General features: G+C 41.7%; 1 non-coding gene and 1 pseudogene across 1 annotated transcript; both read left to right on the plus strand.

Moving 5' to 3' along the window:
* Positions 1-2,226: 2,226 nt before the first annotated feature.
* On the plus strand, positions 2,227-2,333 carry LOC115871749. Its single transcript, XR_004047460.1, has one exon. It is a non-coding gene; the product is annotated as a U6 spliceosomal RNA (small nuclear RNA).
* A 6,152-nt stretch (positions 2,334-8,485) lies between these two features.
* LOC101644241 lies at positions 8,486-8,977 on the plus strand (annotated as a pseudogene).
* Positions 8,978-19,089: the final 10,112 nt, after the last annotated feature.

A 19,089-nucleotide genomic window follows, 5' to 3' on the forward strand; every position in this document is an offset into this window, starting at 1 on the left:
GGGGAGGGAGGGGAAAAATGAGGACCTAATGCTGGGGGCTTAAGTGGAGAGGAAATGTTTTGAGAATGATGAGGGCAATGAATGTACAAATGTGTTTTACACAATTGATGTATGTATGGATTGTGATAAGAGTTATATGAGTCCCTAATAAAATGATTAAAACATTTTTATACAGCTATAGTAATCTAGATTCCTGATGGCACAGTGGTTATGCTATGAGCTGTGATCCATAAGGTCAGCAGTTTGAAATCACTAGCCAATCTATGGGAGAAAAAAATGGGTCTTTCTATTCTCCTACAGAGTTACAGTTTCCAAAAAAAAAGTTACAGTTTCAGAAACTCACAGGGTCAGTTCTACCCTGTCGGTATGAGTTGTCATCGACTCAGTGGCATTGAGTTTTTATTAGCAATTTTTAAGTAGCTATCAAAACAATGTAACATTGGGAGAATCCATAAACAAACCCATAGGTCTATGATCAATTGATTTTTTAAATTTTGCTTCCCCCTCCTCTTTTTCCTTCCCCTTCTCACTCCCAGATGATCAAAGTCTATTTCTGTTTGTATAAAAACTTCTTATCTTGGTTTTTTCTTTTATAACAATGGTCTCATTCAATCTTTGTCTGCATGTGATTGACAAACTTTGCTAAGCATATTTTCCAAATCCATCCATGAGATGTTTGACAGTATCATTATTCTTTAGTAATGTGTAGTATTCCATCGAATTTTGTAATTGGATTATTCATCTTTATCTTGTTGAGGTGTTATAGTTTTCTGTAGCTTTAGAGATGAGTCCCTTGCCCAAAATATCATTATGGTAGGCAAGGTTCTCTTAAGAAGCAAAACCAGTGACACTTGTACGTGTCTGTATATAGAAAGAGATTTTTATTAAGAAGTGGCTATGTAGGGATTGTGATAAGAGTTGTATGAGCCCCCAATAAAATGATTTTTTAAAAAAGAAACGGCTCACACAGTTGGATAAGTAAAGTCTGGTTCAAGTCTGGCTTCTCCTGATGCGCAGGCAGCAGGATGAGGAAGCAGAGGTGGTGAGGGGACACAGGTTGGTGGATGCAGAAGTAAATGTATCCAACCTTGGCTGAATGAGTACAATGAGCTCCTGGGATCAGCAGGTGATGTGACAGGAGATCAAAGAACCTGACACAAGATCCAGATCCAGCAGAAGGTGAAGCGGTAAAAAGGATTCAACTCTATTCAGTCGTTCTTGTGGGCTACAACCCCAGGACCCGTCATCAGACTGTGACCTGATTGATAGGTGGGGTTCCCCCCTACCCTTACCCAGGAGTGTCTGGTTGACATTATCCCTAACCATCATAATCATTGTCATATTTTTTTCCTAGTCTGTGGTTTCTTTATTTTTTTGATATAGTCTTTTGATACACACAAATGTCTTCATTTTAGGAGGTCCCAGTTCTCTATTTTGTCTTCTGTTGTGGAATGTTTTTCATTAAGTGTGATAGTGTGTTTATGCCATGTATTTAAAAAAAATAATTTTATTAGGGGCTCATGCAACTCTTATCACAATCCATACATACATCAATTGTGTAAAGCACATTTGTACATTCATTGCCCTCATCATTCTCAAAATATTTGCTCTCCACTTAAGCCCCTGGCATCAGCTCCTCATTTTACCCCTCCCTCCCCACTCCCCGCTCCCCGCTCCCTCATGAACCCTTGATAATTTATAAATTATTATTTTGTCATATCTTGCCCTATCCGACGTCTCCCTTCACCCACTTTTCTGTTGTCCGTCCCCCAGGGAGGAGGTCACATGTAGATCCTTGTAATTGGTTCCCCCTTTCCAACCCACCCTCCCTCCACCCTCCCAGTATCACCACTCTCCTCTGGTCCTGAAGGGACATCTGCCCTGGATTCCCTGTGTTTCCTGTTCTTATCTGTACCAGTGTACATCCTTTGGTCTAGCCGGATTTGTAAGGTTGAATTGGGATCATAATAGTAGGGAGGCGAGGGGAGGAAGTATTTAGAGGAAAGTTGTATGTTTCATCGTTGCTACATTGCACCCTGACTGGCTCATCTCCTCCCTGTGACTCTTTATGCCATGTATTAAAGCTCTTACATTTGTCCCTATTTTATCATTGTTGAACTTTATGGTTTTAGGCTTTACATTTTAGTTTTTAATTCATCTAGAGTTTCTTTTTGTATATTGAATGAGGTATAGGTATTGTTTCATTCTTCTGCAAATAGAAATCCAGTGCTTGCTTCGGTGGCACATATACTAAAATTGGAATGATACAGAGAAGATTAGCATGGCCCCTGCGCAAGGATGACACGCAGAAAAAAAAAAAAAAGAAATCCAATGTTGCCAGCCCATTCGTTGACCCACCACTCATCTTTCATTTGTCATACTTTGGTGGAAGTCATGCTGGAAGATATGTCACTGGTATTTCAAATGCCAGCAGGGTCACCCAAAGTGAACAGGTTCAGTGGGGCTTCAGACTAAGAACAGACTGCAAAGAAATAATAGTCCACTTCAGACAAATCACCCATGGAAAACCTTATAGATACCATAAAAATATTGTCAGATATTGGAAACATAATGAATAGAAGAACAATGCCAGAAATGTGCCAGATAATGACCCCCTTGGGATGGAAAGCACTCAAAATATGTTGAAGGTATAGCTGCCTTCTCAAAGGAGAGTCAACCATCATGCTGTGGATGGGACCTTCATTTGTTGATGGGGCATGACTTAAAATGAGGGGAGAAAATACAACTGCAATGGGTGCATAAGCAAATGTGGCGAAGAAAGCTGATGGTGCCCGGCTATAAAAAAGTATAGCGTCTGGGGTCTTAAAGGCTTGAAGGTAATCAAGCGGCCATCAAGCTCAGAAGCAACAAAGCCCACATGGAAGAAGCACACCAGCCTATGCAACCACAAGGTGTCAAAGGGATCAGGTGTAAGGCATCATCAGAACAAAAAATTTTACCATAGTGAATGATGGGGGGAGTGCGGAGTGGAGATCCAAAGCCCATTAGTAGGCCACTGGAGATCCCCTTGCAGAGGGGTCTCGGGGAGGAGATGAGCCAGTCAGGGTGCGATGTAACAATGATGAGAAATACAACCTTCCTCTAGTTCCTAAAGGTTTCCTCCCCGCTCCCACTACCATGACTCGAATTCTATCTTGCAAGACTGGCTAGACCAGAGGAGGTACACTGGTACAGATAGGAACTGAAAATACAGGGAATCCAGGACGGATGAGCCCTATAGGACCAGTGGTGAGAGTGGCAAAACAGGGAGGGTAAAGGGAGAATGGGTAGGAAAGAGGGAACCGATTACATGGAACTGTGTGTGAACTCCTCCCTGGGAGACAGACAACCAAAAAGTGAATGAAGGGAGACCTCGGCAGGGCAAGATATGACAAAATACCCATTTGTAAACTATCAAGGGCTCATGCGGGAGGGGGGAGCGGGGAGGGAGGGGAAAAATGAGGACCTAATGTCGGGGGTTTAAATGGAGAGAAAATGTTTTGAGAAACGATGTACAAATGCGCTTTACACAATTGATGTGTGTATGGATTGGGATAACAGTTGTATGAGCCCCTAATAAAATGTTAAAAAAAAATACAACTGCAAATACCTATTAATCAATGGAACTTGGAATGTACGAAGTATGAATTAGGAAAATGTAGGTTGTAAAAATGTAATGGAAGGCATAAAGATGGATATTCTAGGCATGAGTGGGCTGAAGTGGGTTGGTATTGGCCATTTTGAAGCAGAAGATCTTGTAGTACGATGCTGTCGGTGACAGGATACTATATATGCACCTACAAGGAAACCCAGTCAATACAACTATTATTCAGATTTATGCACTAACCACTAAGGATAATGGTGCAGAAATTGAAGAATTCTATCAATTTTCTATAGCCTATATTTGATTAAACATGCAATCCTGATGCATTGATAATTATTGGTGATTGGAATGCAAAAGTTGCAAACAGAGAAGGAACATTAGTTGGAAAATATGGTCTTGGTGACAGAACTGAAGCTGAAGATGTAGTTTGGAGTCGTTGGCAGGCCCTCATTGCAAAATTACAGCACAGACCTGTAGGATTTTGGAGCAGTGCTCTGCCATCCTCTTCAGGCAACTATTTGTCTTTTGAAAAGTAGCTTTTGGCCTATTACTGGGTCTTAGTGGAGATTGAACACTTGATCATGGACCATCCATCACCCTGGGGCTTGAGCTTTCCATGAACTGGGTGTTGACCCATAGACTATAAAGTTGGATATGCACAGCATCACTCCATCATTAAGTGGAAGTGGTGTATATGAGATCAGGCTAGAGCAGGACCAGACAATACAAGGAATCTGTATGAAGAAATGACCCAAATACCTATGGTCTCCACTCCTGTCACAGGACCATTTTTCTCCCAGTTCATACCTACAGCTTCATAAAGAGTTCCTTGTGATTAGTTGACTGAGGAAAGAAAACTCATGCTTGGTTTATTGATGGCTTTGTACAATATGCAGGTGCTACTCAAAAGTAGACAGCAGCAGCACTACACCCCCTTTTGGGAACCTCTCTGAAGACAGCAGTGAAGAGTAATCCTCCCAATAGGCAGCACTTTGAGCAGTACACCTGGCCATTTAGTTGCTTGGAAACAGAAAAGGCTTATATGTGACTATATATTGATTCATGGGCTGTGGTCAGTGGCCTGGCTGGATGGTCAGGGACTTCGAAGGAGCATGATTGGAAAATCAGCGACGAGTAGGTCAACGGGGAAGAGGTGGGTGACTAGACCTCTCTGACTGGGCCAAAAGAGTGAAGATATTTATATCTCATGTGAATACTCACAAAAAAGGTTACCTCTGCAGAGGAGGACTTTAACAATCAAGTGGACAGGGTGACATGTTCTGCTCTTTCCCCAGCCCTTCCTGTCCTTGCCCAATGGGTGCATGAATAAAACAAGTGTCCAGGATAGAGGCTACCCATAGGCTCAGTAACATGGACTCCCATTCACCAAGGCTGATGTGGCTACTGCCACTGCTGAGTATCCATCTGTCAGCAGCAGAGACCAACACTGAATCCACGATATGAGACCATTCCTGAGGGGGTCAACCAGCAACCTAGTGGCAGGTTGACAAAGAGAATAAATTCTGAAAATAAGAAGTGAAATATTACCACAGAACCAAATAAAATAAAAATATAATCACAGAGTATTAAGAAAAATTATATTCCACCAAATTAAAAAATCTAGCAGAAATGGATACATTTCTAGAAAAGTGTTATTTACCTAAATTACCACAGAATGGTATAGAAAATCTCAGCAAGCCTATAAAATGAGAAGAAATAGAACTAGTCATAAAAAAACTCGTAACATCAAAAAGTCTGGTTACAGATGGTCTCAGTGGGGAATTATATCAAACATATAGAGAATAATAATAATTTTATATAAACTATTCTACAATATACAAATGGACAATATACTTCCAAAATCAATTTATGAGGGAACTATAACTGATATCTAAACCAGGCAAAAATATCACTAGAATAGAAAATGATCTATTTTCTGTTATCTCTAATGAATATAGCTGCCCAGATCTTCAATTAAATACTATCCAATAGAGTTCAACTGCACATCAATAATAATAACAATACATTATGATCAAGTAGGATTCACACCAAATTTGAAAAGATGATTTAATATTAGAAAAATAATCAATGTAACTCATCACATAAACAAAATAAGTGAGAAAAACATATGAGTATATCAATCGATGCAGAAAAGTTATTTGATAAAATTCAACATCCATTCCTGATAAAAGGACTCAATAAAATAGCCTGCATCTCACTGAATGAATAAAAATTGAAATCCTTTCTTCTTTGATCAGGAACTAGGCAACGTTTCCCTTTAAAAAATATAGTTCTCAAAGTTTTAGCTAGAGCCATATGACATAAAAGAAATTAAAGGTATCCATACAGGCACAAATAAAAATCTCTTTATTTGCAGTTGATACACTCCTATATACTGAAGACTCTAAAGATTCAATTAAATAATTGCTTGAATTAATTGAAAAACTTGGTAGCATAGCAGGCTATAAGATCTACAGTAATCAGTTGAATTCTTATATATTAAAGATGACCAAAAAAACCCAAAATAAAATACAGATGATGATACTGAAAAAGATATTGAGAGCAAGACCATTTATAATAACTACACAAAAGATAAAATATTTAGGAATAAATCTTACCAGTTTTTTATATATATAAAAATCAAAAGCAACTACAAAATTCTCCTTTCAAGATACTGAAAGGAACTTACACAATGGAACAAGTGACCATTTTCCTGTGTAGGCAGATCAAATATTGTGAAAATGTCAATATGACCAAAATATAACTTGAATGCAATTCTGATTAGAAACCCACCACAATTCTTCAAAATAATGGAAAAACTAATGACCAATTTTATATGGAAAGGAAAGAAACCAAGATAAATAAAACACGGTTAAAAATGAAAACAAAGTAGGAGGCTTTTCATTCCCAGACATTTTTACAGTTTGACACAGGAATTTTAAATGGGCAACAATTCATATCTTTTTCTGGGATGGAATGCCTGAGAATACTCAAACGAGTAACGTGAGGCCTTCTTAGAATTCATAGGTTGAGAGGAGGTACATTGGTACAGATAGGAACTGAAAATACAGGGAATCCAGGACGGATGAGCCCTATAGGACCAGTGGTGTGAGTGGCAAAACAGGGAGGGTAAAGGGAGAATGGGTAGGAAAGAGGGAACTGATTACATGGAACTGTGTGTGACCTCCTCCCTGGGGGACAGACAACCTAAAAGTGGGTGAAGGGAGACGTCGGCAGGGCAAGATATGACAAAATACCCATTTATAAACTATCAAGGGCTCATGCGGGAGGGGGGAGCGGGGAGGGAGGGGAAAAATGAGGTCCTAATGTCGGGGGTTTGAGTGGAGAGAAAATGTTTTCAGAAACGATGTACAAATACGCTTTACACAATTGATGTGTGTATGGATTGGGATGACAGTTGTATGAGCCCCTAATAAAATGTTAAAAAAAAAAAAAAAAGAATTCATAGGTTGAGTGTCTGCCCACATGCCAACAGGGAGGGAGGTAAGGAGAGAGAGAGAGGAGGGAGACCCTGTAAAATCTTACTGGGGAAACACCACACAAATCTAAGATTTCACTAGCATCTTTTGGCATTACTAAAGGGTTTACTGTTCATCTAATTTGGGTGAAATAAAGGGAAAGCATTTCCATTTGTTGGCTATGGCCTCAATCGTTGCTTCAGTGCTGTGGAAAGACTGATCAGGACAGGCAAGGGATGGATGTGTTATTGTCCCCACATCCAACCAAAGTGCCACCAAGAACCATCTTTGTTATTTTCTTACACACACTGGTTCACCACGGTGGTTGCTGTGACTGTGCAGCACCAACCCTTGGTAGGCCTTAAACTGGAGCATATTAGGACAGATGCAAACACTAACCCAGAACCATTAGGTGCATGAACATTGTTAACACCTCTCTCTTACAGAGGAGGCATCTAAGAACCTGAAGAGTTAGGTGATTTCCTGGAGGTCATGAAGCTGATAAATCTTAGCTCTGCGGTAGAGAACCCAACCCCCCTGACTTCAGGACTCATTTCATTGTAATTCCTCACCACTACTCGTCTGTCAGTTTTTCTTACTGAGGCTTGTGTGTTGCTGTGATGCTGGAAGGTATGCCACCTGTATTTGAAATACCAGCAGGGCCACCCATGGTGGATAGGCTGACCCCTTTTGATGGAAAACCACCCACTGAAATCTTATGAACAGCTGGGGAACTTTATCAGATATAGAGCTAGAAGATTGAAGATTTACAGTCTCAAATGCTATATAGGGTCACTGTGAGTTAAAATTGACTTGATGGTAGTGTTATTTTGTTTCTGGGAGTGGGGTGGATGGGGGGTTGGGCGGAGGATGTATGCCAAAACAACAAGCAAATCTGTCTTGGAAGAAGTATGGCCAGAGCGCTCTTTGCAGGCAAGGATGGTGAGACTTTTGTTACATACTTTGGAAATGCTGTCAGGAAAGACCAGTCTCTGGAGAAGGACATCGTGCTTGGTAAAGTAGAGGGGCAGTAAAAGAGAGGATGGCCCTCAATGAGATACCCATCTCACACCCAGTAGCTGCGAGTGTTCTGTTGTGTGGTGCACAGGGCAGCTATGGGTTGAAAGGGCATCTAACAACAACATGAAGTGTGAATCTAGGAAATTTGGAAGCCATCATAAATTGAATGGAAAGCATACAGATATCAATGTCCTGAGCATTATGAGCTGAAATGGACCCAGGTTGGCCATTTTGAGTCAGACAATTATCTGGTTTACTCTGCTGCGTAGGACAAATTCAAAAGAAATGGATCCACATTCATCATCAAAAACACATTTCAAGGACGCTTTGCAGACGCCGCTGCCTGAATTTGTAGTCTTGTCTGGTCCTGTTGTGTCCAGTCATGGTCAACCCGACTGTGTTTTTCGACATAGCCGTCGATGGCGAGCCCCTCAACTGAGTCTCTTTAGCGTTATTTGCAGACAAAGGTCCAAAGACAGCAGAAAACTTCGGTGCTCTGAGCACTGGGGAGAAAAGTTTTGGTTATAAAGGTTCCTGCTTTCACAGAATCATTCAGGGGTTTATGTGTTAGGGTGGTGACTTCACACATCATCGTGGCACTGGCGGCAAGTCCATCTATGGAGAGAAATGTGAGGATGAGAACTTCATCCGGGAGCACACAGGTCCTGGCATCCTGGCCAGGGCACATGCTGGGCCCAATACGAACGGTCCCCAGTGTTTTATCTGCCCCGCTCAGACGGATGGTTGGATGGAAGCACGTGGTCTTTGGTCAGGTGGAAGAAGGCATGGACACTGTGGAAGCCATGGGCATTTTGGTTCCAGGAATGGCAAGACCAGCAAGAAGATCACCCTTGCTGACTGTGGACAACTCTAATAAATTTGATCTGAATTTTCATGATTTATCTTAAGCACCAGACCGTTCCTTGTGTAGCTTGGGAAATCACCCCAACGTGCTTGCAGTATCGTTTAATCTTGTGCTCTCACTCCAGTTCTTTGGGTTTTCTACTTTCCTTATTCCCCCTAAGTCCAGCTGGAAAGCAGGGTTAAGTTTATGATTGTGAAATAAAAGATAAATAATAAAAAAAACATTTCAAGATCGAGCTTGAAGTACAATGCTGTCTGTCATAGGATAATATCTGTACACCTACATGGGATTTAGTTAATCCAATTATTATTCAAATTTATGCCACACCAACCACTAAAGTTAGTGATGAACAATTCTACTAATGTTTTCCAGTCTAAAATTGATCAAACATGCAATCAAGAAGGATTAATAATTACTGGTGATTGGAATAGGAAAGTCAGAAACAAAACAAAGGACCAGTAAAATATGGCCTTGGTGATAGGGATGAAGCTAGAGATTGCACGATAGAATTTTGTAAGACCAACTTCTTCATTACAAATACCTCTTTTACAACAACATCCATGATGGCGATGCACATGAACGTCACCAGATGAAATACACAGGAATCAAATTGACTACAGCTGGGGGAAAGGATGATGTAGAAGCTAGGTATCATTAGCTCAAAAAAGTAGGGGCCAACTGTGTAACATGTGTAAGTTCAGGTTGAGGTTACAGAAAATTGAAACAAGTCCATGAGAGCCAAGATATCACCCTGAGTATATCCCACCTGGATTTACAGAACATTTCAAGAACGGATTTGATGCTTTAAACACGAATGACAGAACACCTGAAGATTTATGAGATGACATCAAGAACATCATACATATGGAAAACTAAAGGTCATTAAAAAGATAGGAAAGAGAAAAGACCAAAGTAAATGTCAGAGGAGACTGACATTTTTGTTGAATGCAGATTAGCTAAAGTGAATGGGAGCAATGAAGAAGTAAAAGAAGAGATAAGAAATTTTCAAAAAGCAGCTCAAAAAGACAAAGTAAAGTATTGACATGTGCAAAGGCCAGGAGTTAGGAAGCTAAGAGGAAGAACATACTCAGCATATTGCAAGCTACAAGAATTGGTGAAAAAATCCTAAGCCTTGAGTTGCAGTATTGAAGGATGCTATGGGCAAAATATTGAATGACACAGAAAGCATTAAAAAAAAAAGGTGGAAAGACTGTTGTAGTTGCTGTCCCAAAAAGAACTGGTTCATAATCAACCATTTCAAGAGGTAAGATATGACCAAGAAACGATGGTATTCATGAAAGAAGTTCAAGGTATTCTGAAGGCATTAGCTACAAACAAGGTTCCAGGAACTAAAGGAATACCAAGTTAAGTGTTTGAGCATTCAAATAAATACTACAGCCTTCAGTATGGATTGCAACTCAATATAAGGAAAGTCAAAACTCTTCATAACTGAACCAACAGAAAACATCATGATAATCATGAGAAAAGATGAAAGGATTTCCTCTTTCTTGGATCCACAATCATGGCTCATGGAAGCGGCAGTCAAGAAATCCAGTGATGTATTGCATTAGGGAAGTCTGCTATTCAAGACCTCTTTAAAGTACTGAAGAGTAAGGAAGTCACTTTGAGGACTAAGATGCATCTGACACAAGCCATGGTTTTTCAATGACCTCACATGCATGTGAAAGTTGGTCATTGAACAAGGAAGACAGAAGAATTGGTGCATTTAAATATGATATTGGTAAAGAATACTGAAAGTACCATGAACTGCCAGATGAACAAACAAATCTGTGTTCAAAGAATCACAGCAAGAATGCGCCTTAGAAGTAAGGAATTCGAGACTTGGGCTCATATACTTTGAAGATGTTATCAGGAGAGACCAGTCCCTAGAAATGGACATCATGCTTGGTAAAGGATCAGCAAAAAAGAGGTGGCCCCTCAGTGAGATGGAATGACATTGTAGCTGCAAGGGGATCAAACCAAAGAACAATTATGAGAAGTGGCCCAGGACGAGGCAGGGTTTTGTTCTCTTATATATAGGCTAGCTGTGTGTCAGAACTGTCTTGAAGGCATCGATCAACTAATTGCCTCCAATAAAATGACCAATCCCATTTATAATGTCAGTAGATTGAAATGTAGTTTCCCATGTACAATTTAAAGAAAAGAATCCAATAGCTTAAGGAGAAGGAAAAGTTGGAGAGGATTTAGCCAATGTGACCTTCACCCCATTCACCCTTTTTGTCCTTGGAGAAGTTCCAGAAGACATGTCTCTCACTAACACACAGGGGAATGCATTGGTGAAGGAATCGCTGTTGTTGCTGTTCGCTGCCATCAAGTTGGTTCCAACTCATACTGATGGAACAGTATGGAACACTGCCCAGGACTGCACCACCCTCCATTGTTATGTTTAAACCCATTGTTGTAGCCACTTTCTCGGTCTATCTCTTGAGGGTCTTCTTTTTCGTTGATCTCCTAGTAAGCATCTAGCATCTTCAAAAACTCTTTCATAGTTTCCATCTGCAGCCATGTATGATGGTGGGAGATTCAGCTAACAACTAGTGTCACAAGCATATTGCTGTCTCCTAGCAGGCACAGCAGCAAGTGCTCAGTCACTTTTATCAGTACTGTCAAGCAGGTGTCTCTGTCATCATCTAGTTTTCAGAGGTCGTGAATGTCTCATCGCCCCACAAGACATCACATTACTCCATTGTGGTGACGGCATCAGGTTACTTGACTCGGTGAGCCAGTCGTGTCAAGAACACTCCATGTCTTAGTAAAACACATAAATGTTAGAGAACGGGAGATGGAACGCCAGCAATATTTAAGATCTCATTACTTTGGTGACGTTGTTAGGGGCGCAGTGGTGTGGGCATATCTGGATATCCTCTCTAAAGTAAAAGACAAGTTCTTGCACTCTTAGCTGCTAAGAAAGAAATAAAGCACGTAGGCCTTTGGGATTTTAGAGGGCTCTCTCTCCCATGAACCAATTTGAGTGGGTCTGAAAGCAAGGCATGTTTCTTCAGCAGGCCCCGGCTGCACGGCAGACTTCTTTACCACATGGGCATAGGAATGAGTAGATCCCTTGTTGCTGAAATATCTGTGGCAGATGGAAATGCTGTGTGACTCCTCTGTAAATGCTGAGGCAGTGTTTCTCAACCTGTGGGTCGTGACCCCTCTGGGGGTCAAACAACCCTTTCACAGGGGTTGCCTGATTCATAACAGTAGCAAAATTACAGTTAAGAAGTAGCAATAAAAATAATTTTTTGGTTGGTGGGGGGGAGGGGTCACCACAACATGAGGAACTGTATTAAAGGGTCATGGCATTAGGAAGGTTGAGAACCACTGTGATAATCACAGTGCAAACGCCTAGAGGTTTTGAGCAAAAGTATGCCCTTTTCTGTCAATATAAATGGTTTCCCTTAGAGAAATAGTCCTTGTTTGCTTCTGAGCTGTGGCTAAGACTAAATGGCTGATCATGGAACAAGTGACTATGTTATCTGAGTAGTCCATTATGAAATAAGTGTTTAATATAATTAGTTAGGTCAGAAAGTTGGATGTTATATTCTCAAGCATAAATGCTATCATGTTCAAGCAAAATTCTGAAGACACAAGTTTGTTTCATGAGCAGGTAGCTCAGATTTCCATAGAACTTTCTGATACATGGCTATTTCTCAGCTCACACGTGGGGCCATTTCGGGAGGTCCTTATGAGCAGTTGACAGAGGAAGAAAAAGATTGGACCTCATTTATAGATGGATCTTTATGATTTACTGATCCCAACTAGAAGTGAACGCATCAGCATTACAACTTCTCTCAAGGATGACTCTGAATGACATTGAAGACGAGAAACCCTCCTAATGGGAAGAATTATGAGCTGTACATCTGAGCAGCTATTTTGCCTTGGCATAATGGTGACAGGAGATATACATCTATACTGATTTATAGGCATTGACTGAAGTTTGGTTGGATTTGAGGAAAACTGTAGGAGAAAAAGAGGATGTAGATAGACCTTGTGGAATGGGCACAGATGAGGATAACTGTCCCATGGAGATGTTTACAAAAAGCACCCTTTGTAGAGGAAGCTTTTGATAACGACATGGGAAAGATACCCTAGTCTCTGAAAACCAGCTAGCTTCTTTCTCAGCTTTCCTGGTACTTAATATATGGGGTCATGTACAAAGTGGTCTGGCCAATACAGTTATTTGTGGTTTCAAGAACAAGGATTTCCACTTATCAAGATTAATCTGTCACTGCCTCTATTACCCAAAGTCAACACCAACCTACTATTATCCAAGGTCAACACTGAACCCCTATTTAATTTTTAAAGGACAATAGCCAGTAACATAGTAACAAATTGACAACTTGAACTCCCCCCAGTGAAGTGGGCAGCATTTGTCTGTACTGGATAGAAACTTATTCTGGGTATGGATTTGCCTTTCCTTCCCTCGTTGCTCTGGCAATACCACCACTGTAAACTTACTGGATGTCTTAATTTCCATGATGTATACACGTTACTTCTGAATAAAAAGGTATATCTGTCTTCTCATTTTTACAGCAAAAAGAAGTGTAGCAATAAACTCGTGTCTACAGAATTCATTCCTCTGGCCGGGTAGCCCATCATTCATTTGTGTTTGGTCTTACGGAATGTAGATCGTCTATTGAGGACTCATGGTAGTCTTGGGAGAACAAGGAAGACCAAAGAAGAATTGATGCGTTTGAACTGTGGGGCTGGAAATACCATGGACTGTCAAAAGAACAAACACATCTCTCTTGGAAAAAGTATAACAGAATGCTTTTTACAGGCAAGGATGGCAAGACTTTGTCTCATGTACTTTGGACATGTTGTCAGGAGAGACCCATCCCTGGAGAGGGACATCATGCTTGGTAAAGTAGAGGGGCTAGGACAAAGAGGAAGGACTGACACAGTGGCTGCAATAATGGGCTCAAACATAAGGGCAATTGTGAGGATGGTGCAGGAATGGAGTGGGGTTTTGTTCTGTCGTGCACAGGGTCAGTGGGCCAGAACTGACTTGACAGGACTTAACAGCATGGAGATGCTACTCTCCAAGTTGGACAGGTATCCTACATGATGAGCTATGTGCTTTAAAAAGGTGACCAATATATGGTACGGCCATAGTAAGAATAGGCAGATTCAAGAACTAAGGGGTAGCTTTTCTTATGATTAAACTATTAAATGCCATAACTTTGGGAAAAATTACTTTCATTTTCACAATTTTGGGTTTTACTGGTTTGAAAGACTTAGTTACCAAGGAAGGAATATTTCCGCCTGGGGATGGCTCCACTTACTTGGGCCTTAGGGCTGCCTCCTGAACAACGTGTTTCCCCATGCTGCTGAACCGACAGGGAAGGAGAAATACTGGATTGTTCAGGTAACTGATTCCAATTGCTGAACTGACAGTGAAGAAGAAATACTGGATTGTTCAGGTAACTGATTCCAATTAGCAAGTGCAAATGGGATTTTTGCTACAAAATTGGATAAAAAAGACAAATTAGGAATCTTGAGATTCTCTAGGGCACATGTAGTGCTTTCCTTCTACCAGTCCTTGGAAAAAGACATCATGCTTGGTAAAGAAAAAGATCAGCAAAAAACTAGGAAGACCCTCACCAAGATGGATTGACACACTGGGGATAACAATGAGCTCAAATACATCAATTGTGAGGAAGGCCCAGGCCCAGACAGTGTTTTATTCTGTTGTGTACAGGATTGCGATGAGTTGGGATTGACTGAGAGGCACCTAACAACAATAACAATGGAAGGAAATGTAGCCATGGTGGGGCAGTGTTTAAGCATCTGGCTGTTAACTTGAAGGTTGGTGGTTTGAATTTAGCAGCCAGTTGCGCACTGGGGAAAGGTGTGGCAATCTATTTCCACAAAATTACAGCTTTGGCGATCCCATGAGCAGTTCCACCCTGCCCTCTAGATTTGCCATAAGGTCACCACGAGGCAGAATCAAACCATAAGGATTCAGAATGACGTGATGGCAATGAGCTTGGTCTGGGGTTCTTAGATGAAAGAGGGAGTTATAAATATTATTTACTGTAGCTCCTCGGGAGAAAGATTGGTCTTTTTACTTCTGAAAATAGTTAATCTTAGAAACCCACAGGGAGGTCTTTATGGGTCAGCACTGAATTGATGGTAGTGAATTTTGAGTTTTATAGTTAATGAAGCTAGGCTTGCACGCAAGGGGCTCTGATTTGACAGTAGTGGCCATGGTAGGTGACTTTGGGCTTCTGATTTTCTGCAGCTTCAGTGTGAATATGGGTTCATGACTCACTACAATAGTAGCGTCAATATTTACAACACTTATTCTACTTTCAATGGCTTGTTGTTATGAGCCCTAGGTAATACTATTTTCTCTTTTGCTTCTCTATATCTGGGGAGCACTGCTTTCTAGTAGTTATTTATCTTTTTGCTTCTACAGCTCTTCCAATAATTTTGCAAACAATTCACTGTATGAATTTCCTTCTGTGTGAAATACTCAGAGATATTTATATTTTCCTAAGTGGGCACAAGGGAGTCCTAGTGCTATAGTGGATTACAAATTGGGTAGCTAGCCACAAGTTTGCTGATTCAAACCCACCAGCCACTTTCTGGGAGAAAGATGAGGCTGTCTGTTTTCCTTAAGATTTGCAGTTTTGGAAACCCCATGGAACAGTATAGAATACTACAGGGTTGCTATGAATCAGAATTGACTCAATGGCAGTATGCTGGTGGGTGGTTGGAATAAAAAATCTTACCAGTTTTAAATTACCCTTAATGTTTCTTAACAAATAGGTAGATGAGCAAACACATGTACAAACTGACAAGGTTCCAAGTACGACAGACACATTTATATTATCCAGGTCTCCAAAGTGAAGCAGGTCTGCTTCGGAAACTACCAGTGTAATGCCTAGGCATGCAGAAGACAGTCTATTGCTATGAGAGAAAATATAAATATTTAATTTATCAACCTTTTATCATTTCTGTTTTGAGTGTGTTTCATAAAACACATAGCATGGTACTAAATATATATAGTTTATACATAAAAATATATGGAAGACCCAGGGGAAAATATATATGGAAGTACAAATTCAAATTTTATACTGAAAAAGTGTATGATTCAAGTAATTTGGAGACTGTCAGTAAACTAAATTTAAGGTTCTTAGCAACATGATAGCTTCACATGTTCACAGTGTATTAGAGGGATGGATCAGGTAGTGTTTAATAGAGAAATATCACACATAGCACTATCTGGGTTATTGCCTTAGCTCTACCTCTTAATTTCCTCTATAATCCTGGACATGTTAATTAATCAGTTCCCATTTTCTTCACCTCAAACATGGAGACCAGGTTAATTTGAGTTTTTCATACTTTTGCTAAGTTGTATTCAAGACATTTTGATGAGGTTCTATTGTGTGTGAGCCCATGAAAAGTAAGGGAAAGGGAAGCCCACAGGTGGGCTCCAACCTTACTCCGTCCCCCCAAATATGTGGTTCTCTATGTACAGGATAGGAACAAACTGGTGGAGGGGAGGGAAGGGGAAAAGAGGAGAGGACATCACCTCTTATGATCCCCTTCCCTTGGAATGAAGTGCAGGTCATCATTTAAGGTGAGGTAGTTAGTTTATTGTGCCAACCTGGCCGATAAACATGGGGTTAATTGAAGGGCGGCGGGATAAATGGCTCGGTGAGCCTCACCTTTCTAGTTCTGGGTCTTTTGCTTTCCGGTGGTCAGACCAGGGTGCAGCTGCCTCAGCCAGTTCCCTGCTTTAGCTGGCAAGGGTCACTTCCTGCAAGGCATCCTTGAAGAGAAGCCACATGGACCTACCCTGATGCAGCCCTGGGTGCTGGAGCAGCCATGTGGAGACCCCTGCCAGCGCTGAGATGTTTATACATTCACTGACTCGGCTTTCCTCCTGCATCTGGCATCACTGCATGTGCTTTGTGAGATGGAGGAGGACTTTGTGGATTGGTGTTGGACATATGAGTTAATGGGTTAATGTTGGATTTGTGGGCTTGGGCAACACTGGGTTGGATGTTTTCTTGATGTGCACTTAACCTTTATATAAAGCTCTCCTTATACATGAGTTTCTGTGGATTTGTTTCTCTAACATACCCAGACTAACACATAAGGACAAATAAAATTCAAGAGTATTGCAATTAATCTCTGGTACTCTGAGTCGGAATCAACTTGTCAGCAAAGCTTTTATTATTTTACTAAAAATACTTATTTTAGTATTAGACTGTCATAGTAAATATAAAACACAATACAAAATATTGTCAGTCCTCCTCCTCCCCCATTTTCATTGAGTGGATCCCAACTCACAGAGACCCTTTATTACAGAGCAGAATTGCCACAGGGGGCTTCCAAGCCTGTCATCTTTACAGAAGTAGACTGCCATACTTTTCTGCTGTGGGGCATGGCTCGTACTGCTGAACTGCCAACCTTTGCAGTAGAGTGTTCTAACTACACCACCAGGGCTCCTTATTATTGAGCTAACACCAAAAAACCTCCACCGTCATTACATTGAGTCTGTGGGGTTTCCGAGGCTGTAAATCTTTATGGGAGCAGTAGACTCATCTTCCTCCCAAAAAGTGGGTGGCGGTCTCGGAGAGCAGTGAGTGGATTTGTGGTTCGCAGTTTAAAGCTTACTGGACAGTGTCACGATGACTCCTTAATCTATAAAATAACAAACCCACTGCCAGAGTCGTGTCTGACTCATAGTGATCCTGTATATGGTTTCTAAGGCTGTATATCTTTCCCAGAAAGGGGGCAAAGGGTCAACCTTGTGGCTAGCAGCCTTACACTTAACCCAACAATGCCAACAGTGTCCCTTTGTTGTCTTGTAGATCGTTTTATTTATTAAGAACATTTTACTGATTTCACTACATTAGAACTCATTGCATCATTTTTACATCTTCTTTTAGCCTTTTCCCAAGATTACTTGATTCTATTGAACTATTTCCTTCTCCCTGGACTTTAAAGAACATCAACTCAAAACTCAAAATGCCTCAAATCAATTCTGATTCTTAAGTGACCCTATAGTTGGGGCCAGGTGGGTTCAATCAGCTGACCTTGTGGTTAATAGCCCAAGGTGTAAACCCTCTCCTTCAGACTCCTCTGGAAACACCAGCAGTGTCTACTAATGACACATCTGCGTTGCTCTTTGAAAACAATGGTTTTAAACTCTATATACCACAGTGTCCTTTAAGTAATTGCAGCCAGAAATCATTCTTGCAGCCGTTGTGCTGCTTGGTCTATTTACCACCTTGCCTCTACATTAATCCAAGACATTAATTTCCCACTCTGGATTAAAATGTTTCCAAATAAAGCATACGAAAATACAGGTCGCTCTTAATCTGTCCTATTGCCCAGCCCCACTTAACAAAAAAGCCCAAACAATATGGGATCCCAAATTCACACTGGATGAATTCAATGCTAAAACTAGGTTCACCAGAACTCAACGAAAGCTCATCAGAGTTCAATACAGACGGGCTTGCAGCCCAAGCTTTGCTTCCTCTAGCCTCCGGCCCAGGCCGGTCGGGTGGAGCCCCTTGCTCCGCCCCTTTCATCACAGCCAATGGGGCGCGCCGCACCACCGGTCCGAGACAAACCCAGGGACACGCCCCTCCGTCGCCCCACACGGGAGCCGGGCCTCCATCCGCCCTCTTTTCCGGGCTACGCACATGCGCATTCCCGTTGGGCTCTGGGAGAGACGCTTAGGGATCTTTTTTTTTTTTTTTTTTTTAAATTCTTTCTTTCCCCAGTCGCGTTTCTCACCGAATCTCCCGCATCCTGTTATTATTGCCCACGGAGCCCCCTCCTAGTCACTCGGAGAAGCTGCGTCTGAGGCCTCGGGGTTGTCAGTACCCGGATGTGGAGCCGCTCTCGCCCGGCGGGGACTCTGTGGCCGGGCGCAACACGGCGGCGCGGGCGCGGGCAGAGAGCAGGGGGCCCCTGGACCCGGGTGCCCGCCGGCCGCCGGGAGGTACCACTGCTGCTCGCGGGGGAGGCGGCGGCGCCGACGCTCGGGCGCCAACCCCGGAGCGAGGGTCGACGGGGGCAAAAACCGGCGGTTAATTTGGCTGCGCTCCGTCCTCGCCGTCTCCGCCGCTCTATCC

Source organism: Echinops telfairi, unplaced genomic scaffold (genome assembly GCF_000313985.2).
Source record: "Echinops telfairi isolate 266 unplaced genomic scaffold, ASM31398v2 ScPeMD7_7400;HRSCAF=8409, whole genome shotgun sequence".
Taxonomy (NCBI): Eukaryota; Metazoa; Chordata; class Mammalia; order Afrosoricida; family Tenrecidae; genus Echinops; species Echinops telfairi.